The sequence below is a fragment of the Pleurodeles waltl genome, chromosome 10 (assembly GCF_031143425.1).
Source record: "Pleurodeles waltl isolate 20211129_DDA chromosome 10, aPleWal1.hap1.20221129, whole genome shotgun sequence".
NCBI lineage: Eukaryota > Metazoa > Chordata > Amphibia > Caudata > Salamandridae > Pleurodeles > Pleurodeles waltl.
The window spans coordinates 755,379,856-755,401,778 of NC_090449.1; the positions used below are offsets into that span (position 1 = coordinate 755,379,856).

Sequence of the window (21,923 nt, forward strand, 5' to 3'; positions counted from 1 at the left end):
ACAACTTTCCATACAGAAGACGCAAACAACATATGCAATCATTTTAAAATGGCATGCATAGTGACTGTGGATGAATATGCACATACTTACTCCTGCATTTCCACTAAAGGCCACTATCAAGGAGAAGAAGAGGCAGGCAAACATAAGATTAAGTAGGAGCATTTTTGTCAAGTTTATTGACATGGACAATATTTCATGAAATAATGTGCCCTGGATCTTCACCCTCAGTACCAATACCAACAAGATCTAACGTTTTGCATTTTAAACTAATACAATGAGGAAATAATCTTACCACACAATGTTAGGAGGCTATGTCCCGTGGTCAAGCATGAGCATTTTGAGTTTCCATCAATTTTAGATGGGAACTCATTAAATAAATTAACAGAGGTGAACATGCTGACTTTGTAGTGTGGTTAGTTTTACGTATTCTTTGCGCATTAGCTTCAGGCTTTAGGCCTTTGTGCACTTTGCCCTGAATATATTTTATTCATTTGCTGACAGCTTAGAGCCTCTGTGCACTTTGCTCTACATGCTTTTTATTAGGCTTCGTACTGTTATTTTTCAAATAGCCAGTTCTACGGTGTTGTTTTTTTATTCATATCACACTGTTTTGCCTACTTCAGCACTGGAGTTCTCCATAACATATTTACTCTGTGCTTCAGTCAAGGATACAGTCTGGTACATTGCCGATAGACGTGGTAGGAGTTTAGATTTGGCATTCCTGCGTAGGGACATTTTGTGATCACGATGACATGTTAGTTATAAAATCACTTCCTTGTCCCAATACACGCAAGAGGGAGATTCCGACCAGGGAACCACAACTAGACGCTGACTGCCTCGTTGCAGATGCTGAACCAAGATCACAGGTCTTTGCTCAGGTATGAGGGCTGATGTCTCTACAGTGATTCTGACAGGCAAGCTAGAAGCTTAACATGCTGTGCTCTAAATAGAACAAACAGAGGGAGAGTAGAAACTGTTAGACAATATGATAGCTTTGTTCTTATGTTTTACTCTCCTGGTGACTATTTCAATCCTACTGTGTTGTATTGTTATGGTTATTGCGGCTCACGCCTTAATATCTAAAATACAGTCGTTTTATTAAAACATTATATAAAACTTATACTGTCTTTGTCATTTGTATATGAGATCATATTGGGAATAAGAGAGTTGGTTTGGATCTGAGTGACCACGACTTCCCTGAGAAGTTCCAAAGATGTCATGCGCTCGGCTGCCGAATCATTTCTTCCTCATGGGAGAAATGAGGCACTGCTAGTTAGCCGGAGCAAAAAACGGATTTAGGGTGACCGAGTTCTTTACACGTGGGTCAGACTCAGTCCCCGACACCGTTATCGATCCTGCTGCCTAGAAATCCAGTAGTCTCATTTAGGATAATGAGAGCCCACGCGACAACTTTATACTCTCTATTCCTTTATGCAACAGCTCTGTACTGGCTGTGCATGCTCATCCCCAAGAGTTCATATCAGTTCTTATCTTCAGCTGCACCCTTGAAGGACCAATGGACAATTAGCAACCATACACAGAATACACACATAAAAGAAGAGGCTGAAAAAGAGGGAGATGGCCTCCTTTGTACAATATGTCACTGATGAGGTAGTAGATTATGATGTGCCTATCGAAATGCTGAATAAGTTGAAGAGGGCCACAGATGTAAGGGTGTGAGGAGTTCCAGCTCGTCTCGCTTAATTTGCTACATGTTTGGAAGGAAAAAGTTCAATGAAAGCTGCTGAATTTTCCAGAATGTTCCAGAGGTTGTCAGACCAAACTTTCAATTACAGACTTGAACCTCAAAGTTCTCAATAAAGAACTGGGTTTGGATACTAAGTAAAGACACAATACTTTCGAGTTATTAACTAATGTTTTAAGCTGAAACCCTTTTCTGACAAGCAACCACTTAATGAGGCAAATCATTTGGATATCGGCCTCAAGAAAACAAAACAAAACCCAAAGCAGGCTCAGCTCTTGAGGATCTCTGTGTCTCAGAGGCACGTTGATACTCAGGCTGTTGGAGGGGGGCGCTCGTGTGCAGTGATGCTTTGTCTTGCAGGGTCGCACTGGCTGAGGCTCTTGCCGGTCTTTTTGGTGCCTGGAGAACTCAGGGAAACAGCTCCTCTGCTCCAATGGAGAAGTTGCTAGCAAGGTGAAGTTGTGGGTTGCTCCTCCACAGCTTTGGGAGGTGACATTGCTTTCTGGACGAGCAGGGACCATGCAATTGTTGAGGTCCAGCCGCAAGCAGGACTTTGCACCAAGTGGTGGTGAAGTCCTCAGCTGGGTCGTGGGCTCTTTGTCCTCCTTCCTTCCTCAGGCAGATGAGTCTAAGTTTTGGGAGTAGGGAATCACCTAAATACAGAATTTAGGGGTCTTGGGGAAGTAAAGGTTAGTAACCAATGGGCTGTTATCCCATAGGGTCACTACATCCACTATGTGATCAGTTCCTGTGGGGAGTGGGCATAACCCTGTCCTAGAGTTTCTAATGCCACCAAAAAGAAGATGGTGGAACACTTCTTTTGTGAAGCACATCAGGCTGTCCACCTTAGGGGTGTGGCTGACCTGCAGGCGCAACATGAACCCTGCATAACTAATTTTCCACCTGTCCTGGTGCCAAATGGGTCTCAGGGCAAGGGGTGGCATCTCAGGTCTGGGGGAAGTGAGGGTCATATATATCAAAGGTGGCAGGGACTTTTAAGTCCCTGGCCTTGGCATGCAGATTTGCTACCCATCCTGCCAGAGAAGGTATTGTTTCTGACCTCTGAGAGCAGGTCTCTCACCTCCTGTGGGTCAGCAGCGCATCTGTGGTGGCGGGGGGGGGGGGGGGGGGGGGACTGTACAAGTCAGCCAGCACACTAGATGACTAGTACGTTTCAGGAGGTATCTCTAGGGTACCCTCTGGGTGCATGTATTAATGAACAAATTACTTACCTTCAGTAACGATTTATCTGATAGAGGCATTCTAGTTGCTGATTGTAGGAAACTGACACGTGTTGCAGTTACCCCTCCACTTTTTGCCTGACATTGATGCTGACTTGATAGAGTGTGCTGGGATCCTGCTAACCAGGCCCCAGCACCAGTATTCTTTCACTAAAAATGTACCATTGTTTCCACAATTGGCAAACCCCTGGCACACAGATAAGTCCCTTGTAAAAGGTACCAGTGGTACCAAGAGCCCTGTGACTAGGGAAGGTCCCCAAGGGCTGCAGCATGTGTTGTGCCACCTCACCCCTCACCTAACACATGCACACTGCCATTGCAGATTGTGTGTGTTGGTGGGAAGAAAAAGGCAAAGTCGAGATGGCATCCTCCTCAGGGTGCAATGCACACAACACACTGCCTGTAGCATAGGTAAGTCACCCCCTCTAGCAGGCCTTAAAGCCCTAAGACAGGGTGCACTATACCACAGGTGAGGGCATAGCTGAATGAGCAATATACCCCTGCAGTGTCTAAGTCCATTCTTAGACATTGTAAGTACAGTGTGGCCATATTAAGTATATGGTCTGGGAATTTGTCAGAACAAACTCCACAGTTCCATAATGGCTACACTGAATACTGGGAAGTTTGGTATCAAACTTCTTAGAATAATAAACCCACACTGATTGCAGTGTTGGATTTATTAAAAAATGCACACAGTGGGCATCTTAGAGATGCCCCCTGTAGTTTACCCAGTCCTTCAGTGTAGGACTGACTGGTCTGTGCCGGCCTGCCACTGAGACACGAGTTTCTGACCCCCTGGGGTGAGAGCCTTTGTGTTCTTTGGGGCCAGAAACAAAGGCTGCACTGGGTGGAGGTGTGAAGCACCTCTCCCGGCAGAAATTGTAACACCTGGCGGTGAGTCTCAAAGGCTCAGGCCTCAAGTTACAATGCCCCCAGGGCACTCCAGCCAGTGGAGATGCCTTCCCCCTGGATGAGCCCCCACTGTTGGCGGCAAGAGCCGAGGAATAATGAGAAACATAAGGAGGAGTCACCCCCTCACCAAAGACCACCCCTAAAGTGTCCAGAACTGACGTGATCCCTCCTTCAGAAATCCTCCATCTTGCTTTGGAGGATTAGGACCGATAGGGATAGGGATAGGGATGGGGATGTGCCCCCCCCCAAACCCCCTCCTCCCTCCAGAGGGAGTGGGAACAAGGAGGGTGTAGCCACCCTCAGGAACAGTAGACATTGGCTACTGCCCCCTGAACCAAACACACCCCTAAATTTAGTATTTAGGGGCGACCCTGAACCCAGATCATCAGATTCCTGACAACCTCAAGAAAGAAGGACTGTTGAGCTGAAAACCCCACAGAGAAGAGAAGGAGACACCAAATGACTCGGCCCCAGCCTTACTGGACTGTCTCGTGCTTCAAAAAGCTGCAGGAAAAGAAGCAACGCGTTCTGCAGGACCAGCAACCCATGAAAAGCCTCCAGAGGACTACCTGCATCACGGAGGACCAAGAAACTTCATTGGACATCGGACCTGCCCACGAAAAGACTAAGAAACAAACTTTAAAGGGACTCTCACCTCACACCAGAAGCTTGAATCCAACTACTCTGCACCCGACGCCCCCGGCCCGTGTCCAGAAAACCAGCTATCCAGAGAGGACCCCCAAGCGACTGACTACGTGTCCACCCTGGGCTGACCTCCCTGCACCCCCGCGACGACCCCTGCACAAGGAATCTAGAGGACCTCCTGACCGCGACTGCCCGGGACAAAGATATCCAATGCCTGGAGAAGCACTGCACCCACAGTCCCCAGGCCTGTGAGAAACCGACTACCGGTGCAGTAACGACCAGCAGGCGGTCCTCACCCTTGCCCAGTCGGTGGCTTGCACGAGAGGCCATCTGTGCCCTGCCTGCAGCACGTAAGTGATCCCCGGGTCCCTCCATTGAGAACCCGTTGCCCTGTTTGCACACTGCACCCGGCGGCTGAGGGTGTGGTTTTTGTTCCTACTTGGGGCCCCTCCAGTACTCCTCCTAACCCCCCTTGTGTGCCCTTCGACAACACGGGTACTTACCTGCAAGCAGAGTGGAACAGGAGTACCACATCTCCATAGGAGCCCATGTTATTTTGGCTCCTGTTTGACCTCTACAATTGATCGGCCCTGTGTTGCTGGTGCTGGGGGTTGCCTTGAACCCTCAGCAGTGGGCTACCTATGCCCCAGAGATTGAACCCGTAAGTTTAGTACTTACCTCTGAAACTATACTGTATTTACCACCCCAGGAACTGTTGAAAATTGCAGTGTCCACTTTTAAAATAGCCTTTTGCCATTTTAATGAAAACTACGTACAATATTCAATCTATTCTAAGTCTCAACTATTACAATGCAACGTACCTTTTGTTTAATGTACTTATCTGCTAAATGAATCTTGTGGTTCTAAAAAAAAAAAAAAAAATTCTATATAAAAACCTATTGGCCTAGAGTTAAGCCATTGAGTGTGTGTTTTCACTTATTGCTAGTGTGTGTACAACAAATGCTTAACACTACCCTCTGATAAGCCTAACTGTTCAACCACACTATCACAAATAGAGCATTGGTATTATCTATTATTGCCTCTGTCAAGCCTCTTGGGGAACCAATGGACTCTGTGCACATTATATTTCATTTTGATATTTTGATACAGTATATACAGAGCTAGCTTCCTACAAAAGGTGAGAACCCTAAACTTTTGATATGGTCCATCTCCCTACAGGGAATGGAGTTTACAGTGGAACACAGACTTGGGACTGCCCATGCCAAAGCTGATGGCCTTTCCAGGTTCTTCCGCTCAGACAATGAATACTCTCTTGGGAAAGGTTAGTTTCATCATCTTTCGTTTGGGAGGGGTGATGTGTAGTAAAGCGCCTCTTTTAGCATGGTTCCTTGCCACCACCACCCTAAATGCCCCCTACCTCCATTGTTAGTGCCTGAAACATACTATTGCTCCCACAATTGGCACCCCACAGGTAAACAGCAAAGTCTCTTGTAAAAGGTATCCGTGGCACCAGAGGCCCTTTGGCCAGGGAAGATCCTCAAGGGCTGCAGCATGTATTAGCCACCGTAGGGGACCCCTCACCAATCACATGCACACTGCCATTGCAGCTTGTGTGTTCTGGTGGGGAGAAAAAGAGCCAACATGACACTCCTCTCAGGGTGCCATGCCCACAAACCACTGCCTGTGGCATGGGTAAGTCACACCTCTAGCAGGCCTTACAGCCCTTTAGGGGTGTGGGGTGTAATATATATATACTACAGTGTCTACGTTTATTTTTTAGAGATTGTAAGTGCAGTGTGGCCATATAAAGTACGTGGGCTGGGAGTTTGCCATTACGAACTTCACAGCTCCATGGCTTCACTGAAGTCTGGGAAGTTTGGTATCAAACGTCTCAGCACAATAAACCCACACTGATGCCAGTGTTGGATTTATTGAACAATGCACCCAGAGGGCATCTTGAGATGCCCCCTGTATCTTATCCAACTTCTGGTGCTGGACTGACCGGTCTGTGCCAGCCTACCACTTTCAGACAAGACTCTGACCACAAAGGGTGAGAGCCTTTGTGCTCTCTGTGGCCAGATACAAATCCTGCACTAGGTGGAGGTTCTTCACACCTCTCCCCTGCAAAAACTTACACCTGGCGGTGAGCCTCAAACGCTCAGGACTCTTTTTACAGTGTCCCAGGGCACTCCAGCTAGTGGAGATGCCTGCTCCACCTAAGACAAAACCCCACTTTTGGCAGCAAGTCCGATGGGAAAATTAGGAAAAACAAGGAGTAGTTACAAGTTCAGATGGGACCACCCCCATAAGGTGCCCAGAGCTGTAGTGACCCCCCTCCCTGCAGAATTCTCCATCTTGGTTTGGAGGACAGGTGGTACCAATAGGATTACAAGTGTGCACCCCTGCACAAAGGGAGTGGGGCACAGGAAGGGTGTAGCCACCCTCAAGGACAGTAGGCATTGGCTACTGCCCTCTGACCCCTTCCAACACCCCCTAAATCTAGTATTTAGGGGCATTGCTGAACCTAACTCAGCAGATTCCTGGCGACCCTAAGACGACAACCAGAAGAAAGAATAACTGCTAAGCTCACCCCCAGCAGAGAAGACTGAAGACACCAACTGCTTTGGCCCCAACCCTACTGGCCTGTCTCCTGGTTCTGAAGACCCTGCTACAAAAAGAGAAACATCCTGCAGGACCAGCGATCTCTTAAAAGCCTCAGGAGGACTGCTCGCACAGCAGAGGACTAAGATCTCCTGTGGACAGCGGCCCTGTCCAAAAAGAAACTCCAACAAAGGACTCCCGAACCACCCCGAATTCGTGAGCCCTGCCCACTCTGCACCCGATGCCCATGGCCTGTGTCCAGGTGGCCCAACGGAATAAAGCTGGTCCCCAGGCGATTCTGACCTAGTGTCCACCCTGGGTTGACCCCTCCTTTCCACCACAACGGAAGCCTGAAAATTAAAACCAGAGGACCCCCCCCTTGCCTGTGAAGGATCCGGATGAAGATACCCGAAGCCAAAAGGTACCCTGCACCCGCAGCCCCTGGCCTTGGGGAATGCAAAATCCGGTACAGCAACGTGCAGCAGGCGATCCTCCTCCTTGTCCAGCCTGTGGTTTCTCCATAGCGATCCTCTGGACCCAAACTGCAGCCTTCTTGTGACCCCCGGTCACTCCTATTGAAAGCATTGGGAGCCCGATGATAAGTTTGCAACCTGCGCCCGGCCCCCTGCTTTGCTGCTGAGGGTGTGTGTTTGGTGCTGATCTGTGCCCCTCTGGTGCTCTCCTAAACACCACAGGTCTGCCCTCCGAAGACGCGGGTACTTACATGCAAGCAGGCCCGATTCCTAGTGCCCCCCAGTCACCATAGGAACCCATTTTAAATCTTGCAACATCTTTGACCTCTGCACCCGTTTGTTCCAGTGTTGCTGGTTGTGGGTGTTTGGGGGTTAAATTGAACCCCAACAAGTGGACATCCTAACCCCCTGAGAATGGAACTGTAAGTCTTGTAGCTATCTTGGAACTGTACTAACTTTTCTTCCCCGCTGGAACAGACTTTAAAAATTGCACAGTGTCAACTTTTAAAATAGATATTTGCTAGTTTATTGAAAACCGTTTTACTTGCCAAACTGAAACTAAGTGGTGTTTATAAATATGCTTGCTATTTACTTGCAAATATACTACCTGCAAGCAATCTTGTGGTTTTAGAAATAAAGTAACAAAAGATATTTTTGCTATAAAAAAACAATTGGTCTGGAGTTTGTCGTTGAGTGTGTGCTTCATTTACTGCCTGTATGTGTACAACACATGCTTTACACTACCCTCTGAAATGCCTAACTGCTCGAATACACCACCACAAAAGAGAGCATTAGTATTACCTACTTTAGCCTCTGTTAAACCTCTGGGAAACCCCTGGACTCTGTGCACACTATATCTCATTTTGACATAGTATATACAGAGCCAGCTTCATGCAGTGATGGACAGGGGAGTGGTCATTCCCTTTCATTTGTTCAGTTTTGTGCCAGAGCAGGGACTGCGGGTCCCTGGGCTGGTGCAAACCGGTTTATGCAAGGAAGGCACCAAATACGCCTGTCAAAGAAAACCTGTGGCTTGAGGAGGCTGCCATTCCCAAGCCTTGTAACACCTATGTCCAAGGGAGAGGGTATTACCTCCCTCTCCCACAGGAAATTCTTTGTTCTGTCTTCCCCTGCCTGAGCTGGTCAAGTAATAGGAGGGCAGAAACCTGTCTGATGGGTGGCAGCAGCACGGGCTGCCCGGAAAACTCCAGCAGACTGGTAGGAGCAATACTAAGGGGCCTCTAAGGAGCCCCCAGAGAGCCTGGAATAATACAACAAATACTGGCAACAATATTGGGATATGATTCTCACATGTTTTGATACCAAACATGCCCAGGTTCAGAGTTACGATTATGTAGCTGGACACAGGTAGCGAGTGACCTGTGTCCAGTACACAGGTAAAATGGCTTACCCACACTTTCAAAGTCCAGTGCAAAGGAACTGGAGTTCGTAGGGGCAAGTACGCTAATGCAGGGGGTGCCCTCAAACACAGGGACCTGTATCCTGCCCTCTGGGCTAGGAGGGCCTACCATAGGGGTAACTTACAGTGACCTGGTGCAGTGACCTTCGGGTAAAAGGGTGCAAGCACCTTTTCACACAAGCTGCAATGACAGACCTGCAGACACATTTTGCATGAGCTCTCATGGGTGGCCCAATACATGCTGCAGCCCATAGGGAACCCCTGGTGTCAAATGCCCTGGGTACCTAAGGACCATATACTAGGGATTTATAAGGTGGCACCAGTATGCCAACTGTGGGGTGTGCAAAGTCCTAGGCAACCAGATTACGAGGGAGAGAGCACAATCACCGGGGTCCTGGTTAGCAGCCTAAGCAAAAAGTGGGGGTAAAGTATGGACCAGTCAGCTTAGGGATATGATCTTCCCCTTATGAGGAAGAGGTGAGGTCACAAAGCAGGGCTCTTGGGTGCAGGGGGGCCCTCCAAGGAAGAGTTGAGTTTGAAGCAGAAATCCTGCCCTCTTTTAAAGAACTCCAACAGCAAGCTGCTCCAGAAGAGGCCAGGGCTGTCAGTGGACCCCACTGGGTCTATTGGGAAATTGGGCTTCTGTACTCTAGTGGAGAAGTGTGGCACAATGGTTAGAGCGGCAGACCCTGATGCAGAGATCTGGCCCGGGACCAGGGTTCAAGTCCCGCCTCGGCAGGTCTTGGGCTCAATTCCCTTGGACCGGATAATTCTCGCCTCAGTGCCTAATCTAATTAATGGGTCCCACTCTGTAAATCTGGGCAATAGCTTGCTTACTCTCCACAACGGCCTCCACAGCGCTTGGATGCCTGGCTTCACCCTGGGGGTGCCCAGGAGGGGCACCTCGCAGGGAAAAGCCAGGAGGGGTTCCATAGCGGTATGCATACAGCGCCTTGAGACCCTAAGGGGTGAGTAGTGCGCTATAGAAGTGCAAAGTTTTTACTCGGAGGCTAGAGACCCCAAACCTGGCATCTGAACACCTGCGACCGACCCCCCCCTCCCCAGAACCCGCCCAGACCATCCACGACTGGTCCACGCTCACCACAGACGAAACAGTCAACATCATGAACAGCATCCACTCTGGAGTTTCCTCAACCGGTGGTCGGTTTCTCTCGAGCCTGGGGGCTGCGGGTGCAGTGCTTCTCCCGCCGTCGGATATCTTCGTCCCGGGCAGTCGCGGTCAGGGGGGTCCACGGGATTCCCTCAGCAGGCGTCGTCGTGGGGGTGCAGAGAGGTCAGTCCAGGGAGGACACGTCGTGTGGGGGTCCTCTCTGGATAGTTGGTTTCTCTGGACATGGGTCGGGGACGTCAGATTCAGAGTAGTTGAATTCACACTTCTGGAGTGAGGTGAAAGTCCCTTTAAAGTTGGTTCCTTGATCTTTTTGGACAAGTCCGCTGTCCACAGGAGTTTCTTGGTCCTTGCTGATGCAGGCAGTTCCCTTGAGGCTTTTCAGGGGGTCGCTAGTCCTGCAGAACGCGTTGCTTCTTTTCTTGCAGCTTTTTGAAGTAGGAGATGGGCAGGTAGGGCTGGGGGCTGAGTCAGTTGGTGTCTCCTTCTCTTCTCTGCAGGGTTTTCAGCTCAGCAGTCCTTCTTCCTTCTTGAGGGCAGGAATCTGACTAGCTTGGTTCAGGGAGCCCTTAAATGCAAGATTTAGTGGCACTGTAGGGGTCAGAGGGCAGAAGTCAATAACTATTGTCCCTGAGAGTGGCTACACCCTCCTTGTGCTCATTCACTTTGGGAGGGGAGCACATTCCTATCCCTATTGATCCTGATCCTCCAAACCAAGATAGAGGATTCCGCAAGGAGGGGGTCACTTCAGATCAGGACACCTTAGGGGTGGTCCTGGCTGAGGTGGTGACTCCTAATTTTTCCTAATTATCCCTCTGGACTTGCTGCCGAAAGAGGAGCTTTGTCCGGGGGCTGGGCATCTCCACTAGCTGGAGTGCCCTGGGATATTGTAAAACAAAGCCTGGCCCTTTGAGGCTCACTTCTAGGTGTTACAGTTCCTGCAGGGGGAGTTGGGACACACCTCCACCCAGTGCAGGCTTTGTTTCTGGCCCCAGAGAGCACAAAGGCTCTCACCCAAAGGGGCCAGAAACCCGTCTCTCAGTGGCAGGCTGGCACAGACCAGTCAGTCCTGCACTGAAGGATTGGGTAAAATAAAGGGGGGCATCTTCTAAGATGCCCTCTGTGTGCATTTGTTAATAAACCCAACACTGGCATCAGAGTGGGTTTATTATTCTGAGAAGTTTAGTGTAGCCATTATGGAACTGTGAGCCATTATGGAACTGTGAACGTTGTTTTGACAAACTACCAGACCATATACTTAATATGGCTACACTGTACCTACAATATGTAAGACTGGACTTAGATACTGTAAGGGTATATTGCTCATGCAGCTATGTCCTCACCTGCGGTATTGTGCACCCTGCCATAGGGCTTTAAGGCCTGCTAGAGGGATGACTTATCTATGCCACAAGAAGTGTTTTGTGTGCATGGTACCCATGGTACCTTGGGGGGATGCCATGTCCACTTTGCCTTTTTTTCCCCACCAACACACATAATCTGAAATGGCAGTGTGCATGTGTTAGGTGTAGAGTCCCTTAGGGTGGCACGACACATGCTGCAGCCCTTGGAGAACTTCCCTGGTCACAGGGCCTTTGGTACCACTGGTACCTTATACAAGGGACTTATCTATGTGCTAGGGGTGTGTCAATTGTGGAAACAATGGTACATTTTTAGTGAAAGAACACTGGTGCTGGGACCTGGTTGGCAGGGTCCCAGCACACATTCAGTCAAGTTACCACCAATGTCAGGTGAAAAGTGTGTGTGTGTAGGGGGTGTGGCGGGGGGGGTGGTGGTGATGGGAGTACTGCAACAAGGACCATTTTCCTACACCTATTCATTATCACTAAGGGTTGCCTGAACTCATTATAGGGTGCCATACCATAGGTGTACACCACAAACAGAGCCAGCCTCCTACACCCAGTACATATACTTAAGATGGCTTCGCTATTAACTTGCAATATCTAAGAATCAACTCTGACACCACCGGGGTGCATGCAGATATGTCCACACATGTAATGTACCCTACCTAAGGGCTGTAAGGCCTGCTGTAGAGGTGACATACATATATTGCATGCAGTGTCTGCAGGCATGGGACACGGGGTGTGCCATGTCGTGTTTTCACTTTTGTCTGCACCATTTCACGCTGCTTGAAATGGCGTAAGGGATCTTTTAGGGTGGCACAATACATACATGCTGCCACCCTTGGGGACCCACTTCAGTACATATGTCCTAAGTACTAGGGGTACCATTTCCTGAGGACTTACAAAGGTGCTAATGTGTTGCCAAGTGGGGAACAACTGTACTGTTTTAGGTAAAGAGACCTGGCAATGGAGACCTGGGTAGCAGGAACCCAGTGCACTTCTGTCAAAACTGCATCAGATACCAGGCAAAAAGAGTTGGTTGGTAACCATGTCAAAAAGGGGCACTCTCCTACAGCGAGGAACAGGGATCACATTTACAACAGCATTTCTAAGGGTGAAAGACTGGCACTGAACAACCTAAGGATAAATCAGACCTGGTAATTAAGCACAGTGACAAATGTGATGCAACAGTCCTTCAAATGCAGCATACTATAGGATTTAATGTCTGTACCTCTTGAGTAAAGAGAACCTTTAAGCAAACTGCCAAGGGACCCCACCAATAAGATTAACAATGAACTTAGTATTGTGGTTTCTGAAAGAATAGGTGCTGGTTGGCTGTCACAAGTGGGAAGGTGAATTTATAGAGGCAGAGAAACAGTCTGCTATTTTTACACATGCTCTAAAATGCATAAGGGCACCCTACACAAATACAGGTATGCATGTTGTTAAATCAACTGGAAAAAAAACTCAGTACGTCTGCATCAGAGGTAACTGCATGGAGACGGAAACAATTTGATTAACAGAATAAAGCCTTGGCTTGTCCAATACTAAAAAGAAATAACCTTAAAAAAGCTTTATTGCACTTTAGTAAACAGGCCAGAAACATAAACAGAGAGGCTTGGTGGATAATAAGCACAATGGTAAACCTTCAACTCTAAGTGGGTGAGGGCTACCACGATTTTAAATAAACGACTCCATTGTTAAGATTGTTTTCCCCGCAGAGGGTGAAGAAAGGAGTGTAGGAGGCTGGCCTGGCTTGTAGTGGGTACCAGAGGTACTTACACCTTGTGCCAGGTCCAGTTATCCCTTATTAGCGTAGAAGAGGCTGAACTAGGAGACATGTAAAGCTCCTACTATACCACTGGTGTCATATGCATAATATCATAAGAAAACACAATACACAGATATACAAAAAATAAAGGTACTTTATTTTTAAGACAATATGCCAAAAGTATCTCAGTGAGTACCCTCAGTATGAGGATAAGATATATACACAAGATATATGTACAAAAACCAAAATTATGCAGATAATAGCAAAAGGAAGTAATGCAAGCAATGTAAAGTTACAGTAGATTGCAATAGGAGCACATAGGTATAGGGGCAAAACAAACCATATACTCCAAAAGTGGAATGCGAACCACAAATGGACCCCAAACCTATGTGAGCTTGTAGAGGGTTGCTGGGACTGTAAGAAAACAGTGGGGGTTAGAAAAATAACCCACCCCAAGACCCTGAAAGGTAGGTGTAAAGTGCACCTACTACCCCCAGAGAGCACAGAAGTCGTGATAGGGGGATTCTGCAGGAAGAACAAGCACCAGCAATGCAACAGTGGATTTCCGGACCTGAGTACCTGTAAGACAAGGGGACCAAGTCCAAGAGTCGCGACAGTGTCAAGAGTGGGCAGGAGCCCAAGAAATGCCAGCTGAGGGTGCAAGGAAGCTGCCACCTGTTGGAAGACGCTTGGTGTTCTGCAAGAACGAAGAGGACTAGGAACTTCCCCTTTGGAGGATGGATGTCCCACGTCGTGAAGAAGCTTGCAGAGGTGTTCCCACGCAGAAAGACCGCAAACAAGCCTTGCTAGGTGCAAGGTTCGCGGTTAGGGTTTTTGGATGCTGCTGTGGCCCAGGAGGGACCAGGATGTCGACACTTGGATGAGGAGACAGAGGGGCGCCCAGCAACGTAGGGAGACCTCACAGACACAGGCAGCACCCGCAGAAGTACCTGAACAGGCACTTAGAAGAAAAGTGAACCGGAGTCCACCTGAAGTCACAAAAGGGAGTCCCACGACGCTGGAGGACAACTCAGAAGGTTGTGCACTGCAGGTTAGAGTGTCGGGGACCCAGGCTTGGCTGTGCACGAAGGAAATCCTGGAAGAGTGCACAGGAGCCGGAGCAGCTGCAAATCACGCGGTACCCAGAAATGCAGTCTAGCGTGGGGAGGCAAGGACTTACCTCCACCAAACTTGGACTGAAGAGTCACTGGACTGTGGGAGTCACTTGGATAGAGTTGCTGAGTTCCAGGGACCACGCTTGTCGTGCGGAGAGGGGACCCAGAGGACCGGTGATGCAGTCTTTTGTTGCCTGCGGTTGCAGGGGGAAGATTCCGTCGACCCACGGGAGATTTCTTCAGAGCTCCTGTTGCAGAGAGGAGGCAGGCTACCCCCAGAGCATGCACCACCTGGAAACAGTTGAGAAAGCCGGCAGGATGAAGCGATACAAGGTTGCTAGTAGTCGTCTTGCTACTTCGTTGCGGTTTTGCAGGCGTCCTGAGCAGTCAGCGGGCGATCCTTTGGCAGAAGGTGAAGAGGGAGATGCAGAGGAACTCTGGTGAGCTCTTGCATTCGTTATCTGGTGAGATCCTCAAAGCAGAGACCCTAAATAGCCATAAAAGGAGGATTGGCTACCTAGGAAGGAGGATTGGCTACCAAGAGAGGTAAGAGCCTATCAGAAGGAGCCTCTGACATCACCTGCTGGCACTGGCCACTCAGAGCAGTCCAGTGTGCCACAAACACCTCTGTTTCCAAGATGGCAGAGGTCTGGGACACACTGGACGAGCTCTGGTCCCCTCCCCTAGGAGGTGCAGGTCAGGGGAGTGGTCACTCCCCTTTCCTTTGTCCAGTTTCGCGCCAGAGCCGGGCTGGGGGATCCCTGAACCGGTGTAGACTGGCTTATGCAGAGATGGGCACCATCTGTGCCCATCAAAGCATTTCCAGAGGCTGGGGGAGGCTACTCCTCCCCAGCCTTCACACCTATTTCCAAAGGGAGAGGGTGTTACACCCTCTCTCAGAGGAAGTCCTTTGTTCTGCCTTCCTGGGTCAGGACTGCCTGGACCCCAGGAGGGCAGAAACCTGCCTGAGGGGTTGGCAGCAGCTGCAGTGGAGACCCCGGAAAGGCACTTTGGCAGTACACGGGTTCTGTGCTAGAGACCCGGGGGATCATGGAATTGTCCCCCCAATGCCAGAATGGCATTCGGGTGACAATTCCATGATCTTAGACATGTTACATGGCCATGTTCGGAGTTACCATTGTGACGCTGTACATAGGTAGTGACACGCACACTACATGCACATGTACACGTGTAATGGTGTCCCCGCACTCACAAAGTCCGGGGAATTTGCTCTGAACGATGTGGGGGCACCTTGGCTAGTGCCAGGGTGCCCACACACTAAGTAACTTTGCACCAACCTTCACCAGGTGAAGGTTAGACATATAGGTGACTTATAAGTTACTTAAGTGCAGTGGTAAATGGCTGTGAAATAACGTGGACGTGTAAGAATTGTCAGAGCTCCCTATGGGCGGCAAAAGAAATGCTGCAGCCCATAGGGATCTCCTGGAGCCCCAATACCCTGGGTACCTCAGTACCATATACTAGGGAATTATATGGGTGTACCAGTATGCCAATGTGAATTGGTAAATTTAGTCACTAGCCTGTTAGTGACAAATTTGGAAAGCAGAGAGAGCATAACCACTGAGGTTCTGGTTAGCAGAGCCTCAGTGAGACAGTTAGGCATCACACAGGGAACACATACAGGGCACATACTTATGAGCACTGGGGCCCTGTTTGGCAGGGTCCCAGAGACACATAGACTAAAACAACATATATACCGTGAAATATGGGGGTAACATGCCAGGCAAGATGGTACTTTCCTACAAGGAGTGATAAAGTATATAAGAGAAAAAGAGAGGTCCATGCAAATGTAAATGTATATACATATGTACAAATGTGTTAACTTAAACGACTACAGGCTTCCGGGGAGGAGGGAGGGTGCATGTGAATCTGCAGCACAACATACCACAAACAGATGTACACTGGGGGTAAGTGACATTTTCCATTCGATGGCATGTGTAGCTGCAGATACACATGCTATGCATAGACTACAAAGCAGTTAGTCCTCCAAAAAATAGCGGTGGCTAGCCTGTAGGAGTTGAAGTTGTTCTTAGGACAGCTTGTCCTACAGTGGCTTCTTGTTGTGAAAAAACATCAACACAGTAGTGTTTAGTAAATGTATGAGGGGTTGACCATGTAGCTGCTTCACATAGATCAACAATTGGAATGTTTCCTAAAAAAGCTATTGTTCGACCCTCCTTTCTTGTAGAATGTGCCTTAGGAGGGATTAAAAGTTGTCTTTTTGCTTTGACATAACATGTTTGTATACATCTAACAATCCATTTTGCTAAACCTTGTTTTGATATAGGATTTCCTGTACATGGTGGTTGGAAAGCTACAAAAAAGTTGTTTTGTTTTCCTAAGCTGTTTAGTTCTGTCTATGTAGTACATTAGAGCTCTTTTGAGATCTAGTGTATGCAGAGCTCTTTCTGCCACAGAATCTGGCTGTGGAAAGAAGACTGGCAGTTCCACTGTTTGATTGATGTGAAATGGTGAGACTACTTTTGGTAGGAATTTTGGATTTGTTCTTAGTACAACTTTGTGTTTGTGTACTTGGAAAAAAGGTTCTTCAAGAGTAAAAGCTTTTATTTCACTTACTCTTCTTAAAGAAGTAATTGCCACAAGGAAGGCAACCTTCGATGTTAGAAACTGAATTTGGCAAGAGTACATGGGTTCAAAAGGGTGATCCCATAAGCCTGGTAAGCACCATATTTAAATTACAAGATGGTACTGGTGGTGGTCTTGGTGGAATGATGTGTTTTAGCCCTTCCATGAAAGCTTTATTAACAGGAATTCTAAATAAAGAACTATGTTGAATAGTTTGTAAATATGCAGATATTGCAGTAAGGTACATTTTATGGAGGAAAAAGCTAAATCTGATTTTTGTAAATGAAGTAAGTAACATACAATGTCTTGTATTGATGCTGTAAGAGGATCAATGGTTTTCGATTGATAAATCTTTTTCACTTGTTTGCGTAGCACTGTCTAGTAGTGAGTTTTTGTGCTTGTTTAATGACTTCCATACGTTCTGATAGCAGTTTTAAATCTTTTTCACTTGTTTGCGTAGCACTGTCTAGTAGTGAGTTTTTGTGCTTGTTTAATGACTTCCATACGTTCTGATAGCAGTTTTAAATCTTTTTCACTTGTTTGCGTAGCACTGTCTAGTAGTGAGTTTTTGTGCTTGTTTAATGACTTCCATACGTTCTGATAGCAGTTTTAAATATCCAAATTCTATGACTTCAGGAGCCAAATCGCTAGATTGAAAGCATTGGGGTTTGGATGCCTGATTTGACCTTTGTTTTGTGTTAACAAATCTCGTCTGTTTGGGAGATTGGAGTGATGTCCTACAGATAGGTCTGGTAGTGTAGTGTACTAAGGCTGACGTGAAGCACCTTCCAAAGACTGCACGTTTCCCGCTGGAAGCGTGAGACTTCTCACTCTGCACCGGACGCCCCCGGCTCAGGATTCAGAGAACCAACACATCAGGGAGGACTCCCCGGCGACTGCGAGCCCGTGAGTAACCAGAGACAACCCCCCTGAGCCCCCACAGCAAAACCTGTAGAGAGAATCCAGAGGCTCCCCCTGACCGCAACTGCCTGTAACAAGGGACCCAACGCCTGGAACCAACACTGCACCCGCAGCCCCCAGGACCTGAATGAACCGAACTTCAACGCAGGAGTGACCCTCTGCCTTGCCCAGTTGGTGGCTGCCCCGAGAAGCCCCACCCTGTGCCTGCCTGCACCGCTAGAGTGACCCCGGGTCCCTCCATTGTTTTGTATCTGCAACCCGACGCCTGCTTTGCACACTGCACCCGGCCGCCCCTGTGCCACTGAGGGTGTGTTTTGTGTGCCTACTTATGTCCCCCTCCCCCTCCCCCCAGTGCTCTACAACCCCCCCCTGGTCTGCTCCCCGAGGACGCAGGTACCTACCTGCTGGCAGACTGGAACCAGAGCGCCCCTGTTCTCTATAGGCACCTATGTGTTTTGGGTACCTCTTTGACCTCTGCACCTGACCGGCCCTGAGCTGCTGGTATGGTAACTTTGGGGTTGCCTTGAACCCCCAACGGTGGGCTGCCTATGGCCCAGAACTGAGACTTGTAAGTGTTTTACTTACCTCCTAATCTAACCTTTACTTACCTCCCCCAAGAACTGTTGATTTTTGCACTGTGTACACTTTGAAAATAGCTTATTGCCATTTTTACAAAGACTGTATATGATTTTGCTTTTATTCAAAATTCCTAAAGTATCTAAGTGAAGTACTTTGCATTTAAAGGGTTTACTGTAAATCTTGAACCTCTGGTTCTTAAAATAAACTAAGAAAATATATTTTTCAATATAAAAACCTATTGGCCTGGAGTAAGTCTTTGAGTGTGTGTTCCTCATTTATTGCGTTTGTGTGTACAACAAATGCTTAACACTACCCTCTGATAAGCCTACTGCTCGACCACACTACCACAAAATAGAGCATTAGAATTATCTACTTTTGCCACTATGTTACCTCTAAGGGGAACCCATGGACTCTGTGCACACTATTTCTTACTCTGAAATAGTACATACAGAGCCAACTTCCTACACCACGTGATAAGCTGCAGTCCTGGTTATGACCTGGTTGCATACTGTGGTATCCTCAGGTGGAGATGGTTTGGATGGGTAAGTATCTGGGTCATTATCTGGGATGGGATCAGGGTCATAAAGATCCCATGGGTCTACTATGTCTTCTTGTGAATGAAAAGAGTGTGTTGGAGAAGGCATTGGTGGAGGGCTGGTGCAGAGGGAGGCAGATAGTTGTGGAGAATTAGGAGGAGAAGTATGAGGAGGTATTGGCCTCTCCTTTTGCTTTTGTACCTTTGCTGGTGGTTGTACAGTGTCCAGTTCGTCTTGGGAAGCCAGCTTTCTTTTTGTTTTTAAAGGAGGAGCACTAACAGTCCTTCCTGTCTCTTTATGGATGTGTATTCTAGATTGTCTCTCATCCATAATTTATAGAATGGGCACAATGTCCGACTCTTCCTCAGAGGTTTCAGGGCTTTCTCTTAATTTGTTGTAAAGTCCGTGCTCCTCTGTATATGATGTCTTCTTGGGTTCCGTAGTTTGTTATTTTTTCGGTACAAAAATGTTGTGGAAGGTCTCGGCTCCGAAGCAGACTTTAGAATTTTTGACTCTGAAACTTGGGTTTTCTTGCTGGAGTCCGAAATGGAGCCCTTTATAGTTTTACTTGACTGCGAAGTGGACGGAGGAGTGGTCTTTTTCAGCGCCGATCCCGATGGTCGGTCGCCGACAGTCCTTTTCCAGCCCGAACCATGGCCTTCGGCAGTGGTATACCCAAGGCCTTAGGATATTTTTTGTGTAGGGGTGCAGGGGCAGACGTGCTCACATGCTGGCCAGCTGTGATGGGTCTGTCGTCCTCGGATTCCTGTTTGGAGTCTGAGTCTCGGATGGAGACTGCTGTCTGCGTCTGCTCTTCTTCAGTGACATCGAGATGTTCACTGCTTTTCAACGCCATTTCAAGTCTTCAGGCTCTGCGATCTCTAAGAGTCTTTTTTTAACAGAACGATTGACAGGCCTCACAGTTTTCCTCCCGATGGTCTGGAGAAAGGCACAAGTTACAAATCAAGTACTGGTCTTTATAGGGGTACTTTGCGTACCACCCAGGGCAAAATCGAAATGGAGTCCGATCCATCAGGCTTTCAGTGCAGTAGGCCTGCCTGGGCCAGAGTTGGGCGCGTGCTCCCCGAAGGGCAAACAAAAGTACATTTCCGACGTTACTACCAGTTCGATGCTAGATGGAGAACGCGATCGAAACAATACTGACGAAAAGGAAGGTTTTCGAAAGTTTTCAGAATCGAAATCTCGGAACGAGAGGAAACACATCCGATCCAGACGGCAGAAAGAAAACAATCTAACAATGGAGTCGATGCCCATGGGCAATGGAACCGAGAGGAGGAGTCACTCAATCCCATGACTCCGAAAATACTTCTTCGAAGGAAATCAACTTGTAACTACACATGCCATCTAATATATATATATATATATATATATATATATATATATATATATATTGTACATCTGTTCGTGGCATGAGACGCTGCAGATTCACATGCTGTGCATATCCCACCATCTAGTGTTGGGCTCGGAGTGTTACAAGTTGTTTTTCTTCGAAGAAGTCTTTTCGAGTCACGAGATCGAGGGACTCCTCCCCTTTCGGCTCCATTGCGCATGGGCATCGACTCCATCTTAGATTGTTTTCCCCGCAGAGGGTGAGGTAGGAGTTGTGTATATAGTAATAGTGCCCATGCAATGGAGTAAGTATGTATGTACATAATGTGACTAAAAGTGATATGTTTTCAAATTTACAAATGTACAAGTTATTTTTATCAACTTATAACGGCTACAGGCTCCCGGGGAGGTGGGAGGGCGCATGTGAATCTGCAGCATCTCATGCCATGAACAGATGTACACTGGGTAAGTGACATTTTCCGTTCGATGGCATGTGTAGCTGCATATACACATGCTGTGCATAGACTAGTAAGCAGTTATCTCCCCAAAAGCGGTGGTTTAGCCTGTAGGGTTTGAAGTTGTTTGAAATAATGTTCGTAATACTGCCTGTCCTACTGTGGCTTCTTGTGTTGTTAACACATCCACACAGTAATGTTTAGTGAATGTATGAGGCGTAGACCATGTGGCTGCCTTACAGATTTCGGTCATTGGTATATTCCCTAGAAAGGCCATGGTGGCGCCTTTCTTTCTAGTGGAGTGTGCCTTTTGTGTAATAGGCAGTTCTCTCTTTGCTTTAACATAACAGGTATGAATACACTTAACTATCCATCTGGCAATGCCTTGTTTGGATATTGGATTTCCTGTTGAGGTTTCTGGAAGGCTACAAACAATTGTTTTGTCTTGCGAAATTGTTTGGTTCTATCAATGTAATACATTAGTGCCCTTTTTATGTCTAATGTATGTAATGTTCTTTCAGCTACAGAGTCTGGTTGTGGAAAAAACACTGAGTTCCACTGATTGATTTAAGTGAAACGGTGATATAACTTTTGGCAAAAATGTGGGATTTGTGCGTAGAACCACTTTATGTTTGTGTATTTGAATGAAGGGTTCCTGTATGGTAAAGGCTTGTATTTCACTTACTCTTCTGAGAGATGTGATAGCTATTAGGAAGGCTACTTTGAAGGTTAAGTATTGCATCTCACAAGAGTGCATGGGTTCAAATGGTGGACCCATGAGTCGTGTTAATACAATATTAAGGTTCCACAAAGGAACTGGTGGTGTTCTTGGGGGAATGATCCTTTTTAGACCCTCCATAAATGTTTTTATGACTGGGATTCTAAATAGTGAAGTTGAATGTGTAACTTGCAGATAGGCAGAAATTGCTATGAGATGTATTTTAAAGGATGAAAAGGCTAACTTAAACTTTTTTAAGTGTAGTAAGTAGCTTACAATGTTTTTAGTGGACGCGTGTAATGGTAGAATTGGATTATTATGACAGTAATAAACAAATTGTTTCCATTTATTTGCGTAGCAATGTCTTGTAGTAGGTTTTCTAGCCTGTTTGATGACCTCCATACATTCTTGTGTAAGGTTTAG

The 21,923-nt window shown here is 47.4% G+C and overlaps 1 protein-coding gene across 1 annotated transcript in view; it reads right to left on the reverse strand.

The window, feature by feature from the left end:
* Positions 1–21,923, reverse strand: part of YME1L1 (YME1 like 1 ATPase) — a 665,597-nt gene that overhangs the window by 134,765 nt on the left and 508,909 nt on the right. The gene's annotated exons all lie outside the window — the stretch shown is intronic.